The sequence below is a fragment of the Nyctereutes procyonoides genome, unplaced genomic scaffold (assembly GCF_905146905.1).
Source record: "Nyctereutes procyonoides isolate TBG_1078 unplaced genomic scaffold, NYPRO_anot_genome, whole genome shotgun sequence".
NCBI lineage: Eukaryota > Metazoa > Chordata > Mammalia > Carnivora > Canidae > Nyctereutes > Nyctereutes procyonoides.
In genome coordinates this window covers 23,208,658-23,234,789 of record NW_026575037.1, presented here as the reverse complement: position 1 = coordinate 23,234,789, position 26,132 = coordinate 23,208,658, and the positions used below count along the sequence as shown (strand labels likewise).

The window sequence follows — 26,132 nt, the reverse complement described above, 5'->3', positions numbered from 1 at the left end:
TCCAATTAGTCCCTACGTTGGGACAGGCAACAAAAGAAGCCTCCGTTTCTACTGAATCCAAACCATTTTCTGAAATATTTAGAAGAACAGCCTTAACGAAGAGGTCAGTTACAGGCTTTGGTTTTGATTTTGTTTCCTTATTGTTGAGTGTCTTGCAGAAAAGCCTGATGCATTTGAATTGTTGTACTTTGAGCTTGATCTGGGCCAAAAATTGTGCTGGATAAGTTTTTTTTTTTTCCTTTTTCTTTCATTTTTAAAAACAATCTTCTAAAAAACTGTCAAACAGAAAGTTGACTCTTAGAATTTCATCATGTCACGATAGAAAAAATGTATCAAGGAAGAAAAAAAAAATCCTACTTATGCATATGACCTTTCACCTTTAAACCGTTTCAAACCTGACTTTGGTAGTTTATTATCAAGATTTTAGTAGCTTATTGTCAAGATACTTTAAATTTGGCAGGATAAAAAATATGATTTTTGGCCTTTAAATATACTGCTTCAATCATCCCCCAAATTTCACCTAGAAAAGAAACTGGAAATACTTCCTAAGTGTGAGAATAGAGAACAGAAACAAATATTTACTTATATCGGACTCAACCTCAGCAAAAATATCCTTAACTTGGTATCTATTTCTTTTAAATTTATCTCTCAGTTTTTAAAATTAAAAGACAACCCCAATATGAATGCTTAAGACCTAAAGTTTACTGGATTCTGGAAACTATCATGGCATACTGTGGTGTAAAAACAATATTTGTTTTTGACGTGAATTTGCAATGAGCTATCAAGACTGTGCAAATCATAATGAGTGATTCCTTTTGTCAGATTTTCCAAAGAACAAGACATAATGAATCTATTATGAACGTCTCCCACATCGTTATTTCCCCTTAAATGTAACATATGCATTTACAATTTAAAGCTAAAAAAATTGTTAACATATCACAACTTTTCAATTATTAAGAGGCTTAGGCGAGAATTCGCCGTGATTTTGCAAATAGTCGTAGCATACATTTTATTACAGATTATTAATAATCTGAGGTCAAATGTATGTTTATGTTCTGCTGAGTCTTATAAGCCAAACCCGTCCTTACTCTTTAAGAAAAGAGACGAAAACAACAATGTTCTTAATTCCTAAGATACAAAAGCCAGTAAACTGTACACATCAAGACATTCGGAATTAGAGTCTAGTCACTTTAAGCCCAGATGTGTGTATTTTGAGCACATTTTTTTGAGCACTACACAGTCATAAAGTAACCTAAAATAACAATGAAAGAAAACTAACTAAGCTCTGCTGATAAAATACACTTCACTTTTTATGTGGTGTTAACAAAATGACTTAGATGGAAAATGAAATCTGTCTTAGCTTAAGACAGAAGCACAAAGACATTTCCCTTCTGGACAACAGACTTTGGCATTGAAAGATCAAAGGAACAATTTTATCTGCATTGTGACTACAGACCAAAAAATTTTACAGTATTCCTGTCTCCATGCTAGAGCTTATGTGTCTTTAATGGCATTTAAATTATAGCCCTTCTGCAGTCAAGCAGTCAAAACACCACGTCATCTGATGAGACACCACATTATAATCTGTCAGTATGTCTCATTTAAAAATTCTCCTATACTGTACTTGCCCTCATTTTTCTCTTTTGCTAGAAAAATTGAGCAAATTGTTTTTTAAACTGGATTTATGAGTTGACCTAATCAAGCCAGACAAAAGACATGCTTTGGTTTATATTATTTTAACTTAATTAACTTAAACCAATTTGTAGATTTTTTTTCCTTTTTATTGTGATAACCCCTGTCCACATTTTTGCTTGTTTGGTTTTAGGGTTTTAATCATTTTCATATACAAAAGGGTACATGGTTTATTATAGACAAATGCTGAATGAAAATCGAGAATGTGTGTCCATTAGAGAATAATAGCTAAAATATTTTGTTCTTAAAGCAAAGTATTTTATGTTAAGCTAATATAAAATAGAGTGATTATTATATATAAGTAGAAGGAGCTGTTGTTCTCTGAGTTTTTGTGTATCACACAATATACATGGTGTTTCAAATGTCACTGGAGAGACAGGTTTGGAATGTGCTCTTTTAAGGTAGTGTTTATTATACTGATTAAGCAATCAAAACTTTCTGAAAATGAGTATCCGCTTAAATGTTCCTGCAGATAGGAAAATAAGATGCTACATTTTCTACAGAAACAGTGACTTTTTTCTCAAAAATATAAAAAATTTAGGAACTTTCTTAAAAAGATAGCAAGACTATGAAATCAATGATTATATACCTTAATACTATCCAATATTATATATATTTATAAATGGTTATAACATAATTTAAAAAGCAAAATTTATTTTATCTAGAAATGTGTTAGATTAGTAACTGATGTGATAACTTTGTTTTCAGGTTTCAAAAATATAACATGAGAATTCATGGATTTTCAGCTACTTACCTAGGTTCTTTTAAAAAATGAGTTTTTAAATCACGTTAAGATTGAGATCCAAGATACTTGTTGACAGTAAGTGGCTTTAACATGCCATGGGAGGCATTTATTTGTCTTTTCTAATTAAAGTGACTCTACCTTAGATAAGCTTCAACTGGAAATATTTCTTTTAGTTTATGTCCACCTGTTTTGGAAAGAGCCAACTTTAACAAGTAAATTGGTAAATTTTCACAAAATTTTGAACTTTTATATCTAATAACGTGTAGAAAATCACAGCAGAGTATGCTGTGTGCTACATATTGAGTAGGGTTGATGGACATCACCAGACATACAGTAGGTTTGAAGAGTTGGGTTTTTTTCCCAAAGCAGAAATGTCCGGGATCCTTCAATATATTTTACCTACCTGAGGAGCTGCAGAAGATACTTACTGAGCATGGGGCAAATTTAGTATATCACTTTTTCATGGGATCAGGATTGGGTATCTCCACACTTAGTTGACAGTTGACAAGAAATCATGACAAGTATTTTATGGTCAGAATTTGACGTAGCTAAATAGGGCCTTATAGTGCAATATTTTGATTTAAGATATGTATTTGGGGGGAGTGCAAAAAAGCAGTGAGTTTTAGGGATGAGAGAATAGAGTAGAATAAAAAATTCTCCATGTATGGAAAATAGTTGATTTTATATCTCTGCTCTCTTCTATCCTAAAACCCAAGATATATCCTAGAACTATTTCTGGGAGTCTATTATTTGATAAATACAAAAAATTCATATGCAATGTAATGAATACTTAGAAATCTATTACACAATTTAAGAACTAGAACCATACCGAGAGGATTGCTTCTCCCCTCTCAACCTTCTTCCTTAGAAGTTATAGTTACCAAGGCCAAAGTAGTGCAAAGTGTGTACTTTACAAATGTGCAAGATGTGTACTTTCATGTCCAGCTGTGCCTCATAAGAATGATGCCCCTTTGAAGTGTGCAGTGTAACCCACACAGATTTTCACAGTGACTCTGCCACTTATGTGACTTGTTTTGCTATTATCTTTTTATATATGTATGATAGTTTTGCTTGTTTAAGACCCTGGAAAAATGACAACATTTTCTTTTTTTTTTTTTTAAATTTTTATTTATTTATGATAGTCACACAGAGAGAGAGAGAGAGAGGCAGAGACACAGGCAGAGGGAGAAGCAGGCTCCATGCACCGGGAACCTGATGTGGGATTCGATCCGGGGCCTCCAGGGCCAAAGGCAGGCGCTAAACCGCTGCGCCACCCAGGGATCCCAAATGACAACATTTTCTAATAGCCTTACTAGAACTAGCTTTTTTCACTAAATATTATATTGCTAGGGGTCATAGACATCGTTGCATATAATGATATGTTCGTTTACCTCCCTGCTATATAGTATTCAGTTGTGCAAATACCCTCAATTTATTTTTCTGTGCTTTTCTTTGACACTTGAGTTATTGTCTGCTTTGCAATTGCACTTGCTGCTGCTATAAATATCCTTGCATATGTCCTCTGGTGCACACGGGCAAGAAATGTTCTAATGGACTAGCCTAGGAATTTCTGAGCCTTGAAGCTTATGGATGGAGTAAGGGAGTATGTGAAGAGTAAAACTTTAAAGCTCTGATGAGGGTATATAAAGAATATGATGATAGTTGGCTACAGAAGACTTTCTTTAGAAGACCCAATTGTAAATACTTGCAGCATTTGTATAAATACTATTTGTGTGTCGACCTCAGTTCCATTTATAGATAGTTATTTGGGTGGTTCTATAAAATGCCTGCCTTGCTAAATCAATCAATCATTCTAGCCCAAAGCCATTAGCTAGAAAAGAAAGCAAATCCAGGAGCCATTTTGGTTATCTTAACATGGATTAAATGAATTTATTTTAAACTCAGAAAATGGGGATTAGAATGAGATGATTCAGCCAAAGCAAAAATGATCAATTTTACTCCCCTTTCCACATCCCATTCAAATTATTTTTGGAAATACTGAATACACACCAAAAACTGAAGATTGTGATTATGATTCTAAGGAGACAGGAAAATGTACAGACAGTTATTAGATAGGGAGTTTTTTTAGGGTGTAAAATACACACACTACATAAAATTAAGACCACTTTTAAGTGTCCAGTCCGGTGGCATCAAATACATTCACATCCCTGCATAGCCATCACCACCATCCATCTCTGGAACTTTTTTCATCTACTTAAACTGAAACTCCATACCCATTAAACAACAACGTGGCATCCCATCTGTTTCCCCACCCCGAGGCCCCACCAGCCCTGGCAATCACCAGTCTACCTTCTGTGTCTACTAATTCGACTATTCTAGGTACATCAAGTGGAATCATATGCTGTTTGTCCTCTTGTGATTGGCTTATTTTACTTAGCATCTTCAAGGTTCATCAGTGTTGTAACAGAACTTCCTCATCTTTTAAGGCTAAATGATATTCCATTGTATGTATATAGCACATTTTGTTAATTCATTCATCTGCTGATAGAAAGTGGGTGGCTTCCATCTTTTGGGTTCTGTCAATAGCGCCACTACGAACATGGGTGTCCAAGTATCAGTTCGAGTCCCTGTTTTCTCTCCTCTTTAGGTATGAAGATTTTTTAGAACTCCTATAAGTCAGCATCCTGAGCAGCTACTCCCCTAGGTGTCAAAAGAAAACCCAAAAATACTTTCTTAAGATCGACAGAAGGAAGGATAGAGACCATATATTTTTTATACTTTTTTTTTACAGTGTTTTCCTCTTACTTGAATGGATTCACTTCTTTCAGGAATTATAATTAGATATTGATATAATATCCTACGTGCTATTCTCTGACTTAAATAATATGTGATTTTTTTTTATTTTTTTTTATTTATGATAGTCACAGAGAGAGACAGAGAGAGAGAGAGGCAGAGACACAGGCACAGGAAGAAGCAGGCTCCATGCACCGGGAGCCCAATGTGGGATTCGATCCCGGGTCTCCAGGATCGCGCCCCGGGCCAAAGGCAGGCGCCAAACCGCTGCGCCACCCAGGGATCCCAAATAATATGTGATTGCTTGAGAATCTTAACTTTAGACCTGAAGATTTTCCTTTAAAAAACACATTTGAGAAATACCATTTTTCTCATGCTATTTCCATTAATAATGGAGTTATATTTGCATGGAATACTACTCTCCAAAATGCTTTCTTCTACTTTACTCATATTTGCCAGCACTAACAATGTGATGATTACTTAATAAGTATATAGGGAGATAAGTAGAAAGATAGATGATAGATAAGTAAATAGATGAATGATAGATAACTAGTCAGTCTGGCTCAACTTTTTTTATACCCATAGGAGGGGAAACTGAGATTTTGAAAGATTAAGTGTAAAAGGCCTTTTAATTAGAAAGTGGCAAAAGTCAAAGTTCAAACTTGGTCTCCCTCGTACCAAAACCCATTTTAACCATTATAGATTTTGTTCTCCCTTAGCTAAGCTAATCCTCACCACAGCATCATGAAGTTGATGGGGAAGTTGAGAGCTATTCATTTTCTCTTGACGAATGGAGTTCTGAAAGATTACATCATTTATTTAAGATTTCATAGCTGCTGGTGCTACAGCACAAACTCAGGTCTTCTGTCCCATTCTTTTATACTTTCCCCATAACCCATGCAGCCATGACTGCCATTGGTTTTTGTTGACGTTAAATATTGTATCCCAAAAGCAAAAGTCTGAACTATCTAAGCATTCCATGCTCACGGACTGGAAGTACTTTAAATATGTATTTTTAAAAATAGGCAAAGTATGTAACGTTCCCCATGCCATACTTCTTTTATCAATAGAATAAGCATAGCATTTCAGATTTGTTGAGTTTAAAAATAATTCTCCATCATCTGGACCTTAATCTCATTACACTTAGGAAGAATTACTGTGAGCAACTTTCCTAAATATAAACTTGGAGTGCATTTATGCTTTTGTAGTATTAAAAATACTTTAGAGCTTCGACGCAAATCCTACTAGTCCTGACCTGATATGACAGGAATTGCGCAGGTACTTCAAAACGGGATCCTTCAAAGGGTTCCCACCTAAGCTTGTCTTTATAGCTAACTGTGGATCATTAGCACTATTCAGAATCTTCCAGCGTGCTAGTTTTTAACCTATAGAAAAATTCAGTAATTATTGCTAGAACTATTTGCAACCAGCTGTCTTTGAATCTTAGTAAATAGAAATGTTATTTGTGCATTAACACACAGGGAAGAGGGTATCCTCTAAAGGTACTTACTCATTACTTTTGGATTAATCCAGTTTTGTGTCCAAGAACTGGACTATAGTTTCCACACGCTCCTATGCAAGTAAGTACAAATGTAACGAATTTGTTTTTCTTTTCATATAGCCTAAAAAATTCACCCTCTAGTCACCTCATCAAAATATCTTTGCACCTTTTATTGTAATGTCTTTTCAGAAAGAAGGGGGGAGAAATGCATTGTAAGTGTTAAGATGCAGAACTATGTGAATGAAGTGCTTTTTAAAAATCCAGACCCAAACCCCTTTTAGGTTTCTATTAAGAAAACAGATATTACATCCTCTTATTACAAGTGTGACTGTTATCACCTCTCCCACTGCTGGGCTTCATTTCCACCTGGAGACATCTGCATGCCAGTCCCAGGAGAGATGCCTGTGCTATACCCCGTCAAAGCTCACATGGCCCCTCTGCCTCCCTTTATCCAATTGATTTCACTTCTAACACATTTCAATGCCATTAGCATAAAACCGAACAGAGCTTAATGATCACTTAAAACTAAAATCAAGGAGAGGAAAAAAGTATTTTGTTGTAAAAGATGGTAATAATATTAGAATATTTTCGGATGCGAGCAAAGTGTAGAGTTCTCTACAGAAAACTAGAAACATACCTACGTTTATACTTTGAATAGAGACACTTTATTATTATTATTTTATTTTTTTTAATATGGATTTTTTTAAATTTTTATTTATTTATGATAGTCACACAGAGAGAGAGAGGCAGAGACACAGGCAGAGGGAGAAGCAGGCCCCACGCACCGGGAGCCCGACGTGGGATTCGATCCCGGGTCTCCAGGATCGCGCCCTGGGCCAAAGGCAGGCGCCAAACCGCTGCGCCACCCAGGGATCCCCGAGACACGACTTTAAAAATGCAAACACTCTGAGATATTTGTATGACACAGTTTCATTTCCAAAGGAGAATGGTTATTTGTCCTCGTTTTTCCCCATTTACATGAATAAACTTTGTCTTTCTTATGACAGATTAGCTAACTGAAGAGATTCCCCCCCCCCCCCCCCGCACAAAGCATAAATAGCTGTCTCCCAGACATCAACTTTTCAAAAAGCCTGCCATTGACAGCTGATGTAGTCATGTATGTTTGGAGGGGCTGTGTTCTGAGTCTCAGAAGATACTTTACCAGAGTCCATTTGTTTTCAAGTTTGTGAAGTGGCCCTTCTCTAATGATACTCTTCCTGTCGCATCCAAATGTTCACTCTACAAAGGTCCACAAAAAGTGAGACCCAGAATGTTTTTTTAAACTCTGAATAATTTGAAGGTAAGACATAGTCTTAAAAAAAAAAAATACATGGGGAGAGATGAGTAAAAGAAGGCACTAACTAAAACAAAATAAAATTTAAAAAATGAAATAAAATATGGATGGCAGTCAAGAAGGCAGAGAAAGGGAAGTGATTTGGAGACCTAATGAGGGGGTTCTAAGGTTGTCACTGCTTCCAAAGTATTGAGGGGGAAATAAAGATTTAGATGGCCTATTAATTTACTTCTAAAAAAACTCACTACTTAAAGCAAAGATATTATTTTAAAAATATAAATATACCTGTATGTTGCTAAAATATAGATATATGTGGTACACACACAACAAAATTATCTTTGGTTTCTTAGAAACAGACACTATGATACACATGAATTCCATATTTTGAATTCAGTGTACTGGTAAGCACTGTAGTCCTTTCTAGAATCCAGTCACTCTTCTTTATGGGGATACTTGGGTTTGGCTTCGGTTTTATCAGTTCAGTATGTGTTAGTATTTAGATTTGAAAGTGGCTAGAATTTTCTAATTCCAAAATCCCGAGTACCTATCTTTTTTTTTTTTTTTGCATCTGTGTTATATATAACAACCGAACAACTGAACTGTTCAGAAATGGATTTCTACTAAATTTTCTTAAGTGCCTTTGACACGTTATTGCTGAAAAATATATATATTATTTTTTATTGGCCTCTACTGTAGATGTACTAATGTGCTACCAGCCATGCGAATTATATATGACTCTAGGAGACAAACACCATCTCCAGTTACACATGAAGGGCACACATGGGTTATCCAACATGTGAGTCATCAAGAAATGCAATACTGTGCAAAGACTGGTGAATCACACAGTCTGTAAAGGCAGCTTTTTGAGCTTTTCACGCAGATGGCTGTTGCAAAGCATAACAAGGAATAGGAGGAGGAGGTAGGGGAAAGGACGGGAGGGGAAAAGAAGTGGTGTGGAGGGGCTCTCTGTAATCAGTTTTTCTTGTTTCTTAGTCTCTTGACCTCTGAACCAACCACAGAAAGGAAACTTGCAACTCTTTTTTTACAATTACCATTCTCAGGTACACAGTGACATTTGAAAATTCTAGAAGTGACCATATTCAATTTAGAATTATTCTTGAAGTGTCACACCCTATATACTCTAAGGTGGCCCGAGGAGTACCTCCCCGTGTTGTTTATTTAATGTTGTCTTCCACCCTGTGATAAGCTACGTGAGGACACGGACCATATGCCTCCACAGTTTACAGCGGTTGAGGATAGGAAAGGAAGAATGGAGAAAGGAAGGTCTTCTAATGTTATTTTGGCATCTGTGAAATGTATTCCTTTTTTAAAGCTCCGTCTCTTCCCTGTCCTCCTTGTCTTGAAACAATTCATGTCAAAGAAAGCATCTTAGCACACACACACACACACACACACACACACACACCATTAATTGTTGCTCTGGCCCATAATGTCGATGTACCACTAACCATATGAAAAAATAAACAACATCCCTGGTAATTCTATGTAAGGAAACTGTCCACCCGTTCAATTACCCTTCGACTAGGATCCAAACACCTTACCACAGTGCTGAAAACTCTTCATATTCTAAGCTTAGAAACTGAGCATCCTCAGACGTCCCCCTTGCCTCTCTCCTCACCCTGTTTCAGCCATGTCTGTCTACTATCTGTATACTATTTCCCTCACACATGAATTCTCTTAGGCCCTGTTGCCTCCTCTTTAAAACTCTTTCCCCTTGGAGTGCCTCTGTATGTACATTTTCCTTCACAGATAATTTCTACTTGTCTCTTCGTGGACTTGCACAGAACATTCCAGAATATTTTCATGGACTTTGTATTTAGAGAAAAGAGAACATTAAAGCAGAAGGGGATTTAGGGATCGCCTAGCCCAACCTTTCTATTTTGCCGCTGAGGAAACTGAGGCACAGAGAGAGGCCACTGCACAGAGTCACACACAAATGAACAATAAGCCGAGGCGAACTACCCATCCCTTGGCCGATCTCTTCAGTGGTGATCATATCTGCTTTCAATTCAGACAGTTCTGGAATTAACCTTGGGGAATGTGTTAACTTTTCTGAGTCTAAACTTAAAATCGGACATAAAAATCGGTAATCTAGGATAGTTTCTTACTCTCCTTCTTTTTCTTTGGTGATTCCCAGTTGAGCCATTTAATCTGCAGACCACGTGGACGTTCTTATTTTCAGAGAGACCTGGGATAGAGCAGCAGAAGATAGTAGTTAGCACATAGACGATGGGGTTAGATTTTTTTTTTTTTTTTTTTTTGGTTCAAATCTTAATCCACCTGGTACTTTGGGCAAGGTACTTAATGACCGTGCCTCGATTTTCTTATTTGTAAACTGAGAATGATTAACTTACTGAATTCATTCAAACATGCTTAGCCGGAGCTTTCTGTTCTAGGCTTTGAGGATTTGGCAGTGAACAACCACACACATAGAAGCTCTAACGGAGGTTCCATTCCAAGGGAGAGATAATCAACTGATAAAATATACACGCCCTCCCCTTCCTCCAACCCCACAGTAAGTGCTCTTTCTTCTGCCCGGAGCTTCCTTCCTGCAGCTGTCTACAGGGCTAGCTTCCTCCCAGCATTCAGGTGCTTATGATCCCCTTCCCTGGGCACCTACTTTAAGTTTCAGTCCCACCCGTGTCACAGCTAAATTCCCCTTCCTACTCTATTTCGAAAAATAATGATTCCTTGTTACTGTCTAACATGCCGTATGTTTTTATTAATTTGTCTAGTTTACGTTGCATCTTGCTTACTCAAATATAAACCCCACGAGGTTAGGGACGTTTGTCTATTTTATTCTCTGCTCTCTCCGAAGAACCTAGGCTCACTTCAGTATGCGCCTGCTGGGCGCCTGGGATTATCAAGTACTCACTATCTCTTTGTTAAATGGCTGCATTAATATCTGGTATAATGTCCTATGGTGATATTTGCAATTAAGCAAAGTAAAACAGAGTTAAATTTGTAGAGAGAAAGATCCAGGGACTAGTTTAGGTAAGGTGGTGAAGGTAGGCCTTACAAAGAGGGTAACCTTTGACTAGAGACATGAATTAAGGGAGGAAAATAAGCCATGAGGATAACTGATGGTTGAACATTCCAGATAACAGGAACAGCTGTGCAAAGGTCTTGAGCCTAATTCATATTTGACATGCTCTGTTAATGGTAAGAAGACCCAAGTGACTAGAGCAGAGTGAGTGAGGAGAAGAAAGGTAGGAGACAAAGTGAGAGAAACCATTCAGACCATTCATGTAAACCCCAGTGAGGACTGTGGATTTGATGATGAGAGGCAACCAGGGGCACCTGGATGGCTCAGTCAGTTAAGTGTCTGCCTTCAGCTCAGGTCACTATCCCGGGGTCCTGGGAAGGAGCCCTGTCGGGGTAGGCTCCCTACTCAGTGGGGAGCTTGCTACTGCCTCTCCCCTGCACGTGCTCTTTTTCTCTTTCAAATAAATAAATAAAATCTTAAAAAAAAAAAAGAGAGCCAACCAAGTTGAGGTGTAGAGAGATGTTAAGAGAGTTGAAGCCAGATATCTGAGGTGTACACATATTCAATATAAGTTAGTTGCTGTGGGGATCCCTGGGTGGTGCAGCGGTTTAGTGCCTGCCTTTGGCCCAGGGCGTGATCCTGGAGTCCTGGGATCGAGTCCCACGTCGGGCTCCCTGCAGGGAGCCTGCTTCTCCCTCTGCCTGGGTCTCTGCCTCTCTCTGTGTGTGTCTCTCATGAATAAATAAATAAAATCTTAAAAAAAAAAAGTTAGTTGCTGTCTACCAGGGATTGAGTCACAGTTATAAATTAGAAAGGTCGGCAATGAAAAGAACAAAGAAATGAACGCTGAATTTCCTTCCCTGTCTCTACCCTTTATGACAACAACAACAAAATGCACAGAAGGCAACTTAGGATAGAAAGGGACATCTGGAAAATTCTACTGAAAAAAAATATATATATAAAGTTTGGGTCTCTCTCTATATAAAATGGGTTATAGTCTGATTTTTAAAAAGACATATCACATGTAGCAGTCACACTCATAGAACCTGAAACAGTTTGGTCCTAGTCTGTGTTAATGGATTTTTCTGCACTCACATTCTTAAACTATACAGCTGTATTTTATCAAATAATCAGTTAATGAAATGATGATGGTTTCCTGTCACATAATTTGTTTATTCCAAACTACTGTTTGATCTCACAAACACACCAACACATGACCAGCCAGATCATTTAACCTCTTTAAAATATAACCCCCCCCCGGAGGAAATGAGTTTTTACTATTGACAATGTCAACCCAAATTCTGTACGTGTTTACATTCATCCTAAAGCAAGTACATGGTGACATTAAAGATCGTGCTTTATGATATGCCTTATTGATCAAGATTTTGTATTAATTATTTTCTGCCTCCAGCACGGTTTCTGGAATCTTCGATAAATGCGACCGTATTTCTGAAGAGAAAAATTTCGAAACACCTAATAATTAATTCATTGTCAAGGTGGCAATAGATTCAGTGTAACAGCAAAGCATGTTCTTTCAACCTCACCAGAGAAAGAGGGAACTGCTTTTCTTAAAAGACTCAGAATAGGAGTCTTTGAGGGTTTTTAAAATGAAGGGCCATGCTTATACTTCATTATTTAGTCCAGTTCTTGTGTAATAGTGAGCATCTAATCCATTTAGCAGATTTTATTTGTCAAGCTAAAAAGGCATATGCTATATTTAGTTCCAGCAAGAGTTGTAGAAATCTTGAAAAAATTCACATACAGTTGGTAGAACATGTAGGCTTTTAATTATTTTACTTGTCCAAAGGGCACAGCAATTGGGCAGACTGCCTACTATACGTTATAAATTAATTCCATTTGTCCTGAAAACTTGTTCATTATTTCAGTACTTTGAATTTTGGCTACCCTAATTAATCTCTGTTTTGTAATCCAGGCACTTGAACCTCTGCAAAGGCTGCGTTTTTCCAGCCAGTAATCACACTCTCAACAGACAGCCAAGTGCTGGAGACAATGGTTCCTCCACCCTCTCAGCTCTACCTCGGCTTCCGTGGAGACAGACTTTCTGTCTCTGATTTATGTGCTGAGTCCTCCTTGAGAGAAATGCCGGGGTGGGGAAATGCACAACCCTAAAGCAGATGACTTGCCTCCCATCATTGCTCCTACCCCCTGAACACTGTCACTAGAGCACGGGTCAGGAGCCAAGAGGCACCTTGGAATATTCCCTAGAAGACACGAACCCACCTCACAAGTGCCTTGTCGGGTTACATCTGCTTTCTTTTAAATCATGCACTGTGAGGTGTGTTGGACTCGGGGGTCTTGGTGCTGTGCTTCCTCACCATGGAGAGGAGCCCGGAGCAACGGGACGCTGGCCTTGGTAGCATAAAGGGTCAGCAGGTACCATCTTGCATTCACTCCCAGCGTTCTCTTGCCAAACACAACTGCTCTTTTTAAATGAATGGGAAACTATTTTTAACGTCAGTCATTGTTCATTTAGAATGAAAAAAAAAAGTGTTTCATCTGACCTTTTCTGATTATTTTCCTTTTTGCTTCATATAATGATGCAGAAAAATTCCTTACAATGAACTCTGTGTTCAAACCAACCAACTAACCAACCAACAAAAACCCCCAATTTACTGGTCACCTGGTTCTTCATTTATTCCTGGAAAAATCTACTCCCTAAACCTTATCAAGGAGTCATAGAGGAAAGCTAGCACATTGCTTTGCTTATTGAGTCTTCTGGTATTTGTAGAGGTAAGAATAGGGCCATGACTCTGTTGCAGGTAAGGACGGGAGTCAAGGATGGCTCTTGATGCCTGACCATGTAGAAGATTGCTTTGTTCCTGGTCAGACAAGGCTTCAGAAAATTTGGGGTTTCCCATTTGTTTGGACTTCCCACTTCCCACTTTCTATATTTTTCTGTATTATTAGAATAGTTTTATATTCTAAGCATCTAATTATATTTTGGTGAGTTTAGATTGGGTTAGGGGGAAAAGGCAAGAGACAAAGCCATAAATAGCCAAATTCAAACTAGTGTAATAATTAATCCATAACCTAAATAACTCTATTAATAATACAGGTTGGTAAATGTCTCTCACAACGTATTTTAAAATTATTTCTCACAGAGAGCAAGTATAACTTGAACTGTATAGTATTTGTTTTTTAGAAAATCAATTCAATAATGGGAAAACATACCGAGAAAACTCTATTTCAAGATCCAGTGTCTAATTCTGCAGGTAATGTATTCTTTTGTTTATGAGTTATACTTCACCCATCTTTATTTCAAATATTGAAACATGAGGTGGCTATTTTTGAAGAAGAAGAAGGAGAAGAAGATGGAGGAAAAGGAAGAGAGGAAGAAGAAGAAGAAAAAGGAGGAGGAGGAGGGGGAGGAGGAGGAAAGAGAAGGAGGAGGAGGAAGAAAGAAGACCAAGTACCCAGGGCTTTAAGAATTAGATTTTTAAAAAAATATTTATTACAAAACATAAAGCATTCAAGTTCTTGTTCCAAGGGAAAATAACAAAGGAAAAAAATCCATTAAACATTCTTGCTCTTCAAAAACAAAATGAATGGAAGTGTGTTTCATGACATTTTGAGGCCATACATGTTTCCTCGTGGCTTCTTAGGAGATGGGAGGGAAGGTCTGAATAGAGAGATCGCCTGTCCATGTGGCATGTGGCACCAGTGTGATGACACTAATGTGGAGGAACTAGAAGTTCTAGATTCTTAAATGCATTTTTTTAAAAAAAGAAAAAAATAAAGAGCTTAAAAAACAATTTGAATAGGAGGCAAATGATATTAGAATTAAAGATCTAAAAAAAAGAATTAAAGATCTAAAATTCTAAGTGTCATCTTCAAAAATGTCTCAAAGAGATATTTTTGAGAGTGTATGTTTTTAAGTGAATGTGATGTAATCCAAATTTATATTCACTTTCAGCTAGTAATCTATACTCAAAGGAGTAGTGCCTATCTGTTTATCTAAGGTAGAAACTATGCTGTATTTGGTGTCAAGTCCTCCTACTAATATTCTCTGACATTAAAACATAGACTCTGAGAATTTTAAATTTTACAAAGGAAAACCAAGATAAAGCAACTTTTAGAAAGATTCTTTGTTTCTCTTTTTCTTAAGATAAAGCTATTGTTCAAGCATGCCAGTTTAAAAATCTTTCCTTTTCCTCCCTCCCTCCTTCCTTCCCTTCCTTCTTTTTCTTTTTTTCTTTTTTGTGGTGCATTTGACTAAGAAAAAAAAATTATGGTAGCTTTAGACGGAAAAATATTTTATTTGTTTATGTGTGGAGCTTCGATGCACAGTCACTAAATTAACAATAGAAGCAGAGCATTTGATTTTCATGTTTATTTCTATACATTAGCAAAAATGGATTATTCCTGTTTGGAATTTTGAACTTGGGGCTCCTGCAGACTTGCCTTACGTTTGCAAGGTTTTGTAACAAGTACCTGAACACGCTCTACTGAGAATTCCAAAACAAACTTTATAAAGTCAGAAAGTAAGAAAATGGATGCAGCTTCCAAATTCAGCCTATTCCTGTAGAAAGATATTTGAAAACAGCTCTGGCATACATTTTTATGCACCAATCTCTGAAATCGTTAAAAATATAAAAAGAAAAGGAATGAGTGCTGAGCAAATGTTTCATAGGACATATACGAAAGCATGAAAAGTAAGTCAGCTTAAAGCAAATTACCAATCTTTATTCTTTCAAATATTCCTCCAGATGGAAATGTCTTACTGCACTTGGATTAATTGTAAAGACTCAACCTTATGAAGTGTCATTAAGTACAGAACTTCGAATAAAATATATTTTTCCTTTCCTACCCCCATCATCCTGAAGACACACAAATTGTCCTAAAGAAAAAATGTCATGTTTGGGGGAAATATACTGTTTATAAGTATGTAAATATACTGAATTTCAGGAGACATGTGTTATGAATTTCTTGGTGGGCTATATATATATATATATTTTTTTTTAATTCCATTATTTCTCCTAAAGTATTCCAAATTTGCAATAATGGACATACATCTAATTTTAAATTTTACTACCCATTCCAGTAAGATATCTTTAGAAACTATAGAAACTCATGAAAATTGTACTTTTAATGTAATATTGATTTTAAGTGAGGTAAAATGTTATATTTTAACGGCTGTAGGAAAATTGAAGCCCTTGCCATTATTCCTGCCATGTGCCTCAGGCTTTTTCCCATAATAGAAAGGAAAGCGTGTTTGTTGATATCTTTTGTCTCCAATAGATATTTTTAGTTTTTTGATACTAATTTTATATCCCAAAGAAAAGATAATATTTCTCTGGAGTGCCTTTGAATGTTTCCCGTAGAGGATGGGAAAACTGTGGTAACTTAAAAGTGCTCATTGAAAAACATTTCATGAAGCCAATCTTGTTTATTAGAGTTACAGTCTTGTCGTTTGTGTCCATAGGACTGTGTGCTTTTATGGTTGTTTTTAAATCGGTATAAGAGCATAATTTTGTATCATTCAGGTGATCTTAACAAAACTGGGCAGAGTGTAGAATTGAGAATGTGAAAGGACCTATTTTTAAGTGAACACTTAGGTCAAAACTCCGTCTCGTAAAAATATTTTTGTTACCCTAAAACAACAAAAAGATTTGAGGGGACTCTTTGACAAGTTATTGCCAAAATTATTTTTCCTTTTTTTTGCCAGAAAATAAAAGCTGAAAATAGACTGAAGCATAATATATTTTTATAGCTCTCTCTCCAGAATGACAGAATTTTCTGTAAATCTCATTATGTAAAATATGCCTTCCCTGTGGTAAGTATGAGGTATGGGGAGAAACTAATTGGATTGCTCAAATTAGTCAATATGTCTGAAACTATTTTGGGGATGCTTATCCTTTTCGGTAACTACATAATTCAATTTGTTGCTTTCTTGTGAGAATTCTTTTGAGCAACAAGCAGAAATCCAGGATAACATTAAGAAATGAGATTTTAGGCACAGGACGATGACCACAGATGACCACAATGTACACAGGCATCTCAAAGAGCATGATGTCCTGAAAAATAAGACAAGATTGGTAGCATGACAATGAATGACCGTCAACTTTTTGGACATTGATGTAAGCTGAATTTAATAAAAACAAAAGAAATGTTAGAGAAAGAAGACCATAGAATAACGTATGATTTTGTTAAGGTCTTTCTAATGGTATCTTCTGGGGAAAATATCTTCTAGCTAAAATGATTTTTTAATTAAAAAAAAATTCTAAAAGGCTAGAACGTTTTCCCTTGAGGATATTATAATTGACAGGATCTTAACTATTAGTAAATAAGTCCTTGTGTTGCTGTAAATCAGCCGTGGAATAAATATTTCACTTGCTGAGACTTTTTTATAAATATCAATATTTATGTTAATGTGACTGATTTCTGGGTAAACATAGTCCTATATACACATCTGAACTCCATTGGCCCCTTGGAGTTAATTGCCTTGGAAGGTGGCACCACGGGCCAGGGACTCCGCCATTGGTCACAACTTTTGGGGGATTGCCTTTAAATCCAACTCCGTTTATTTTTAAACTCCATTTTTTAAAAAAAGATTTTATTTATTTATTCATAAGAGACACGCAGAGAGAGGCAGAGACACAGACAGAGGGAGAAGCAGGCTCCCTGCGGGGAACCCAATGAGGGTCTCGAGATCGAGACCCCGGGGTCACTCCCTGAGCCAAAGGCAGATGCTCAACCACTGAGCCACCCCGGTGTCTCTAAACCCCATTTTTAAAAGATACTGAAAGAAGACAAGTCTCCATCCTTTGAGGGTGATTCAGTTTCCAAGAACATAGCTGGAAAACCCCTAATGTGACATTTGGTGCATAAAGTAGTTTGATCATTGATACACAAGGACTGAAATAAAACAATCTAATCTGTGCTGAATGAAATCCCTCTAAAGTTCATTGTGGTGGACAGAACCAGATTAGGTGGATATTTGTTCTGAACACCCACCTGGAGGAAACACTAAAAAGGGATCAGAAAATAATCTTTACTGGACCTCAAGGAGGGAACAGTATGTGGTTAATACAGTTAGAGGGCATGCAACTCATTCCTCAAGGTATGTTTTGGTACGAACAGAATTAGATAAAGAGGAACTTTTATCTAAGCAGAGCACACCGCTCCCCCTCCCCCACTGCCCTTTATATATGACTATTTACTAAACAAAACATGGGGACAGTTAAAGCATACAGTGTTGAATCGGTCCCCAAATTGTTATCCTTTCCGTGGTACCCACATGTCTTGTCCAATCGAGATAATACAGACGTGTTTTCAAAAATGAAAATATTATCAGAAGAAGTATATAGTCTCCCAAGAGGTATTTGGGGCTTGGACGCCTGTTTATGATTGCAAGGTTTAAACACACGGTTACCTTTGTTCACGTCACCTGAAGACAACATATGGCCTATTGCTCAGAAGAGTAAAATTCATCATTTCATCAGATGCTGTATTAAAGAGAAAGAATTATTTGTTGGAAAATTAACCCTGTGCGTTGCTCTCTATCAACTGTTCGGATAACAGTTGGCCAAGATCCCTGATGAGCTTTATTTAACCTGTTCACGCTTTTCCACAGCAGAACCTTTGAGGATGATTAGCTTCTGGGATTTAGACTTTAGATTCCAGATCGTCCAGATGTGTGGGGCCCCTGCATGGAAGTTAGCTGCTTCTCTGTGGTTTTACAGAGTCAGGAAAAGGAGGAGTAGATGGGACATGGACTCTGTTTGAGCAGTTAGATATTCTAGATAGATGTGTGCCAGAGAATTAAGGAGGAGGCGACAAGCACACGCTGATCACCAACTATGTTCAAGGAAATATGTTAGGTCCTCGGGTCCACAGATGAGTGAGAAACAGTTCCCGACCTCAAGGATCTCCCTGTCTAGTGGGGAAGATAGACAAAGTAAGAGAAGTATACAAAACAAGGGGGGGGGGCTTTCATAAAATTATCTGCATATCCATTTTTCATTTTTAGAGTCCATTTCACAGAGAAAATATATATAATGTTGAAACTAGAGGTCTGTGTCTCCTCGGTGTACATGTCTTTAGTCCACTGTATTTCGTTATTCTCTCATTTTAAAGTTCAGTAGGCAACATTAATTGGCCTTTAAAAGTCTTGGGGTATGGAACATTATGTTATCTTCTTGCACAATTAAAAAATAATTCTTAGCTAATAATCATGCAGCAAAACGGTATTTAAAATAGATGCTAAGTAATTATATAGAGAGAATTTGCTAAGGAGGTGAGATGGATGGTAACCATAGAATTCCGTCATTCATTGACAGCTTGTCTCAAATTATCTAGCGTTTTTGAATCTCTGTGTCAATTGAGTATATAATTTAATACTTTTTAGAGAATAAATATTTGTCTTTATCCTATGGCTCTATGATGTTTTTTTATTTGTACATTAATCATCATCTTTTGCATAAAACATTTACGGTGCTGTGGGCATATCTCTAGTCTTATGTCTAAAATTCTTTGAACATCTAAGTATTTTCTCCCCAAATGTCTGCCTTTTAGACCCTTTTGCAGAAGAAATTTAACTGTATTTGCATTTGTGTAATTTACTCATCGCTAGCTTCATGGTTGGAATGTTGCAGCTGTTTAACAGCTTCGAGGCAACACTAAAAACTAGTTTTAAGACAGGAAACTGGGAAGAGTAGTCTATTTAATTGGAGTTTCAGAGGGGATATAAAAAAGGCACCTAAATTGACTTTGATCCAAGATTATCTAATTAATACCTTCACTGATTAAAAATTATGAGCTATACCCAGCCACTGCATTATTAATAGCAAATAACTATTGTTAAAAACAGTTGTATGGATATGTCATTGTGTCAGTTTCCCTTGGTATTAATCTCCAATAAACATTTAGGAATAATACAGGAGAGAGGTTGTTCGTTCATAAGTCCAAAAGGAACAATTTCAGAAAATATAGTACAATTATATCATATCTTTGCCATAAACTAAGAGTTTGCTAGCTGGATTAGTGTTAGTGGGAGGGTGTCTTTTCTGGATTGCAAATAATTCATGAAGATTGCTTAAATCAAATCACAATTTTCCACTTGAACCTTATAACATCAAAGATGGCTTACCTCCATGTCTGATAGACTTTCATATAGAAAGTCTATATAGTTTCATATAGACATTTTTGCAAACTTAAGCCATCCAATTTTCTGCAAATATGTAAATATGAAAGGAAAGCAACCCAAAAGTGAAGATTTGGATGGGAAGGAAACCTTCTTGCTATGAAGTCACTTTCTTATTTCTCTTTCTCTCCCAATCTCAAAATGTATTTTAACGCAATAATTTCCATGTAACTTTTTTTTGGGGGGGGAGGGGAGAAGGAACAGTTATAAAGAATATAACTAGCAGTATAAAATTGTCCATGTATTTGGCTTATTGCTACACATTTAATAAGGAACATTCTTACATTGGTACAAACGTGAAGTAACCTCTGAATGAGGTCTTTTGTCTTTCCTCTCTTCAGTTATGATTTCAGTGATTGTGTTGCCACATGGTCTTATTGTTCAAGAAACAAACTGATCTATTAATATTTCTAAGAAGAGAAAAAAAACACTGTGAATGGTTAACTAAGTATCGGGTTCTTGCCTGTTTATTCTTTTAAAGCACAGAGTGTAAGAAATATTAATTAAGCCCAATAGGAATTATTCTCTTTGACTAAGAAAAATCTAAAAATAGAATAAAAACTGTAAGAATCACAGAATCTTAGGTCTAGACAAGGTCATTTTTCAGGGTTCAAATCAATGCACAAGTCCTTTTGACAATTAATCCAAATATGTCATATGGCATATATTTGATGAATAGCTTGTGCTAAGGCATTTCATTTTCATAAGATTTATTGAGCAATATGATATTTAACTGTAATGGACTCTTGACTTGTGGCTGGAATCCTTTCTCAGCCTAGAAGTCACCTGTGGAGAGAACATAGCAACCTGCTGATTGTATTAGGTGAAGTTCCTGCTTGTTCAAGTTTACTTTAAATTACTCATTCGTAAAGGATGAATTCTTATAAAGGTGATTTTGATGGAGTAAAACAAAATCCATGTAATGCATATCAGAGCTTAATATCAAAAGTTTTTATGAACTTTCATAGTTTCCAAGTAGGGTATTTTGCAGAACATTAGAACCGTAAGCAGTAACCTTTTAATAGAGATGCAGCTTTGTAGTTAAAATTGTCAAGTTCTGCTAATCTCACTAATTTTAAATTTCTGTGTAGAAGAGAAACCTCGAAAGCTACTTTTATACCATAAATTCTTTTTTAAAATGTTCTATTTTTAGTCTGTTTATCCTATTCTACTTATTAGATTTTTTAAAAATCTTCACAGATTGTACTGTGTAATACATTTTTTACTATTTTTCATCCCCTTTCCACCATCCTAATCTCCAAATCATTCAAACATTTTTTTACTACCAAGTCAGTGCTTACTAAAAGCTCATGGGAAATAAAATTGTATTATATACATTGTTTCACACAGATTTATGTAAAAAACATTTGGTATCCTGTTGATTGAAAGAACAGATGCCTGTATAATTTATGAAGCCAGAAATACCTCCACAATATCTTCCAAAAATAGTAAGGTATTTTAATAACATAGTTAATGGTGAATGAAGTCAAAAGCTTGGAAGAATTTAAATTGTAGACTGAATTTTGAATGGAACAGAGACAATTTGGAAGATGTTATCGATACTCAAAAAATATTATTGTAATCATGTGTAACATAATAAATCACAACTTAATATTTGATCATTTCACATGAAAAAAAAAATTTTATAAAGAGTTTTACTTATTTATTCATGAGAGACAAAGAGAGAGAGACAGAGACACAGGCAGAGGGAGAAGCAGGCTCCATGCAGGGAGCCTGACGTGGGACTTGATCCCGGGTCTCCAGGATCATGCCCTGGGCCAAAGGTAGCACTAAACCGCTGAGCCACCCAGGCTGCCCTGAAAATTTTTTTTTAAAACCTAGCTTTTTTTATTATTATTATTATGTATCTCTGGTCTCCTCCTATGACAAATTTTAAGCAATCTGTATAAGCAAAGTATAGTTCTTCTCAAAAACTGATGTTTTTTCCTAGAAAAAAATTGCTTGTTTTCTGTAATCCATGTGTTATTCTTAATTTTCCACAATGAATCTACATGCTTAGGAATATCAGCATAATAAGACAAATTGTGTAACTAACATGGTATGTTTACTGGGGGTGAATTCTCAAATTATTTTAAGTATCAGTCAACATGCCTGTTCTTTCCAAACTGAGGGATTAATCAACCATTCCTGCAAAGTCATAGATCAAAGGCACTATATTTCCTTGCTAAAAATAAACACTGTTGACCATGGCATTGACACAGTTTGTGGAAGTCACAATGGCTATACTATTGGCATAATGAATCTTCATTATGAAAAAAATATTTTTTAGCTTCAGTTACAATTTAAAATTTTCATTTTATTCAGTTCACTCCAAACTTCACACTCTTCTAAAAAAAGTGTTTTATTCTAGTAAAAAGAAAAACCACTTTTTTTTGTAATTTGATTATTTACATGATTGATTATTCATAAAGGGATAGTTTAAAAGTCCATATAATTTAATTACAAAATATGCTCATGGGTTTGGAGAAATGTAGAGAGTAATATGTATTTTTTTCTTTTTCTTTCTTTCTTTCTTTCTTTCTTTCTTTCTTTCTTTCTTTGCTTCAGGAAGAAGCTTAAGTTTCAGAGCAAAGAAACACTGAAGTATTTTTCCAGTAGACAAACTTTCAAACATTAAAAAATACGAAGGTTTGATGAATGTTTAAAAATCCAGTGATACTTAAACACTAATTTAATTCAATGGATAGCCAATTACATACTTAATGTGTTTTAAAATAATTTATGACATAACCTAAAACAAGAAATCATGTTGAAAGATGAAAAGTCATGCTAAATACACCAGAATCCCCACACTGTGCTAATAATGTTGGGCATTAAGACAGGATGCATTAGGTCAATCAAGGGCTCCTGACGTCAGGAGAGGTTAAGATTAATTGTAACTTTTAAGGCATCAATCCTCTTTAAAACTCTCTGTCTTGGAAGAATTTTCCCTGCCGGTTGGTCAGTACCTCCTACCAGGTAAGGAAGGAACACAGCCGAGTGCTGATCTTACTGGGAATGTTATTGTGCTGTTTTGTTTTAAGTGATGTATCTCGAAGCTATTTAGAAATCTAACATTTCTTTTTCTTCATCTTGCAAGTGGGAAAGCAGCTGTTTTTAAAGGGAAGAAGCATTAGAATCTTGGCAGACCTAGATACAAATCTCCATCCTTTAAAAAAAAAAAAGGAATATGCTATCCTTTGCAGAGTATCTATTCTAAAGGGTTATTTGAAAATAAATTGAACTAGTAGAGTGTGGACGATTTTGTTCTCCAGATTTTATCTAGAAAACTAAAAGAGAAGTTATGTAACCGAGCCAGTGAGGGGCAGATCCCAGTCCACTGACCCAGTTTTGTTGTCGTTCACTTATCCTCCTGTACCGTCCAATGCCTTTCAAATTGCTACAACATCCATACACGGAAGGCCTTTATACATATAAACATAGTTTGTCTACATTCTCTGCGGAAAAAAAAAAGTTGTAATCCAGTTTGTGATAACCAATGATTAATATAAGGAAAATAAGTAAAGCAAAAAAATATCACTAATGCTAGGCTGTTCTTAAAAGTGGCATTCATGTTGGAGTTACGGGGGTTCTTTTTTCTAACCTTCTCTGTTAGATTAAACTTTGATTTGAGATAGTATATGTGTTTTTAACAAACACACCAATATTTATGTCTACGAACGCTTCCAAGAACAAACACCAAGGAGATGGCTAGTTTGTAGATTTCCAAATCTTTCCAGAAAATAAAATTTCCTTTTAAAATTATAAGGACTCAATAAGGGCCAATTGGACTGATTTGTCTGTGAAAAATATCTTAAAATCATTCAGCTTATTGTGGAACATATACACTATGTAGGATATATATATATATATATATATATATATATATATAATCATTTTTTTAAATTCAATTGCTAGTAGTGTTGCCAGATAGCACAGAGGTTATGCTGGAAATGCTTCTCTTCTCCAAAGCAAATTCATAAGACATTTTACAAAGTGAGTAGTGTGGAATTATTTCCACAGTTTTGGGAGGGAAGGAAAACCAGAAACGTTCAGGCCGTTTGCTGTCACCAGGGGTTAACAGCTATCAGGCATTACAAAGCTGTTGGAAAGCAAAATTATAGGCCCCTCTGGGTTGTCAGTATTTCAGTAGTAAAAGAACTCTAATCTAAGCCAAGCTCTGGCATGACTTGCCCTGATTTTTCTGCTTTCTCAGTGAAGAGCCAGGTCTAAGTATTCAACTTGGCTCTCTCTGAATTGAGTCAGTTTGTGACCTCTTTGATGCTTTCACTCTTTCTACTGAAGTAGCCAGAGGTCCCAATAATTGCAATTATAATTACCAAGAATGAGCATTTCTGCAATAGGCACTTTAACTGCATAATTGGGAAGGTGAAAATGTTAGTGCTGAAACATTTTATGAGAGTTCATATCCTGAATAGAGGAAGAAATCTTCCAAGAAAATGGATATGAACCCAAGAAAGGAATCTAGGGGGCCCCCCCAAAACACCACCTAAGCTGACACCTCATTTATTCTGGGTTTCAGACATGGTGTCCCTTTCTTCCAGGGGAACGGGGAGGAAAGTGCAATGGTAATTTTTCTAACGCGACATCTTCACTCTTTATGTTTCGAAACAGAGATTCATTTCCATCGACAGAAAATAAAACTGATTAAAATCTAAGTCTATTCGTGGATATGTGCTGTCCCTAAAGTGTTCAGACCAACTAGAATTAATAAAACTCATGTGGTAGCAAAATCTCATTCGCTTTCATTTGTCCAGATCAATGCCCACATGCTCAATTTAGGTCAAGGCATCAGGCAGAGGAAAGGACTGGAGACTGACATTGAGATGCTCTATTTCACACACTTGCCCTCTGGAAGGACTGGCAAAGGCAGTCACTTAAATTAAATACAGGTCATCAGACAAGATATATAATCTATTCTTAAAACAGACAACTCCAGCCTCCCAAATCCCTGTGGCCTTTTGCTGAGGCACATCACACTACTTCTTCATGTTCCTCTGTCAATTCATGTTAGGGTCTGCTGTGTTTAAAAGTGGTATTTCATGTATTCTGTGACCCTCTTGCTCAAAGCAAAGAAATTGCTTTGGTTTATTTATGACCTCCTAACCTTAAGCAAAACTGAAATATTTAATGTTCTCGCAAGCCTAGAGATGAGAAATAAAGGCTAAAATAAATCTGGCCTTTTGCAAGTTGGTCTTATTCTGTCCACACAACTCTCCAAAATTATGAGGAGGTGGACAGAAAGATATCGATCCATAAGTGACCTACTGCTGTGACTCCTCTTGTTCAAGGAAAGCTATGCGGGTATGCAGATTCAACCTCAGAATTCTGGAATTATGAACACCGCAGAGAAGTGCCACTGCACATTTTCTTAACAGAAATTGTAAAGTTTTGGTACTGTTGAAGCTCAGTGTTTCACAGATCAGTGATTTATAGCCAAGGATTAAGTCATGAAAATAAAGATGTGGAAGAGAGAGATTTAAAATGGAAAGCACACATGAATTAGCAGAAAATTAAGTTAACCAGCAAGTAGAACATTTTTTTTCCATATGGAACGAAAATAATCTAAAATGTATTCTCTTGTGCGACACAAGGGAACCTGCAAGTCAGAATGCAGACATCTTATTTCCAGTTTGGGAACATGTATATGGCTCGGAAATGAGATTTTCACCTTCAACAAGCTAGAACTTTATGAAGCATGTATCTAGTTTATCCCAAGGAAAGAAGAAATTAATCACTATATTTATCATTGCTATTTTATGGGTATATAACAAGACATCTAATGTAATTTTTTTCTTTTCTTTTTTTTTTTTTTTTTTTTTTTAAGATTTTAGGGCAACCCCGGGTGGCTTAGCGGTTTAGCGCTGCCTGCAACCCAGGGTGTGATCCTGGAGACCCGGGATGGAGTCCCACGTCGGGCTCCCCGCATGGAGCCTGCTTCTCCCTCTGCCTGTG

The 26,132-nt window shown here is 36.3% G+C and overlaps 1 long non-coding RNA gene across 2 annotated transcripts in view; it reads left to right on the top strand.

Moving 5' to 3' along the window:
- LOC129505763 (uncharacterized) overlaps window positions 1-26,132 on the top strand; it is an 88,192-nt gene that overhangs the window by 47,635 nt on the left and 14,425 nt on the right. The window contains exon 3 of one of the 2 annotated variants that reach the window (XR_008663598.1): window positions 10,404-10,515. The exons of the other annotated variant lie outside the window; for it this stretch is intronic. This is a non-coding gene — a long non-coding RNA (uncharacterized LOC129505763). Of the gene's footprint in view, window positions 1-10,403; window positions 10,516-26,132 lie in introns of those variants that run through there. 2 annotated transcript variants of the gene reach the window in all.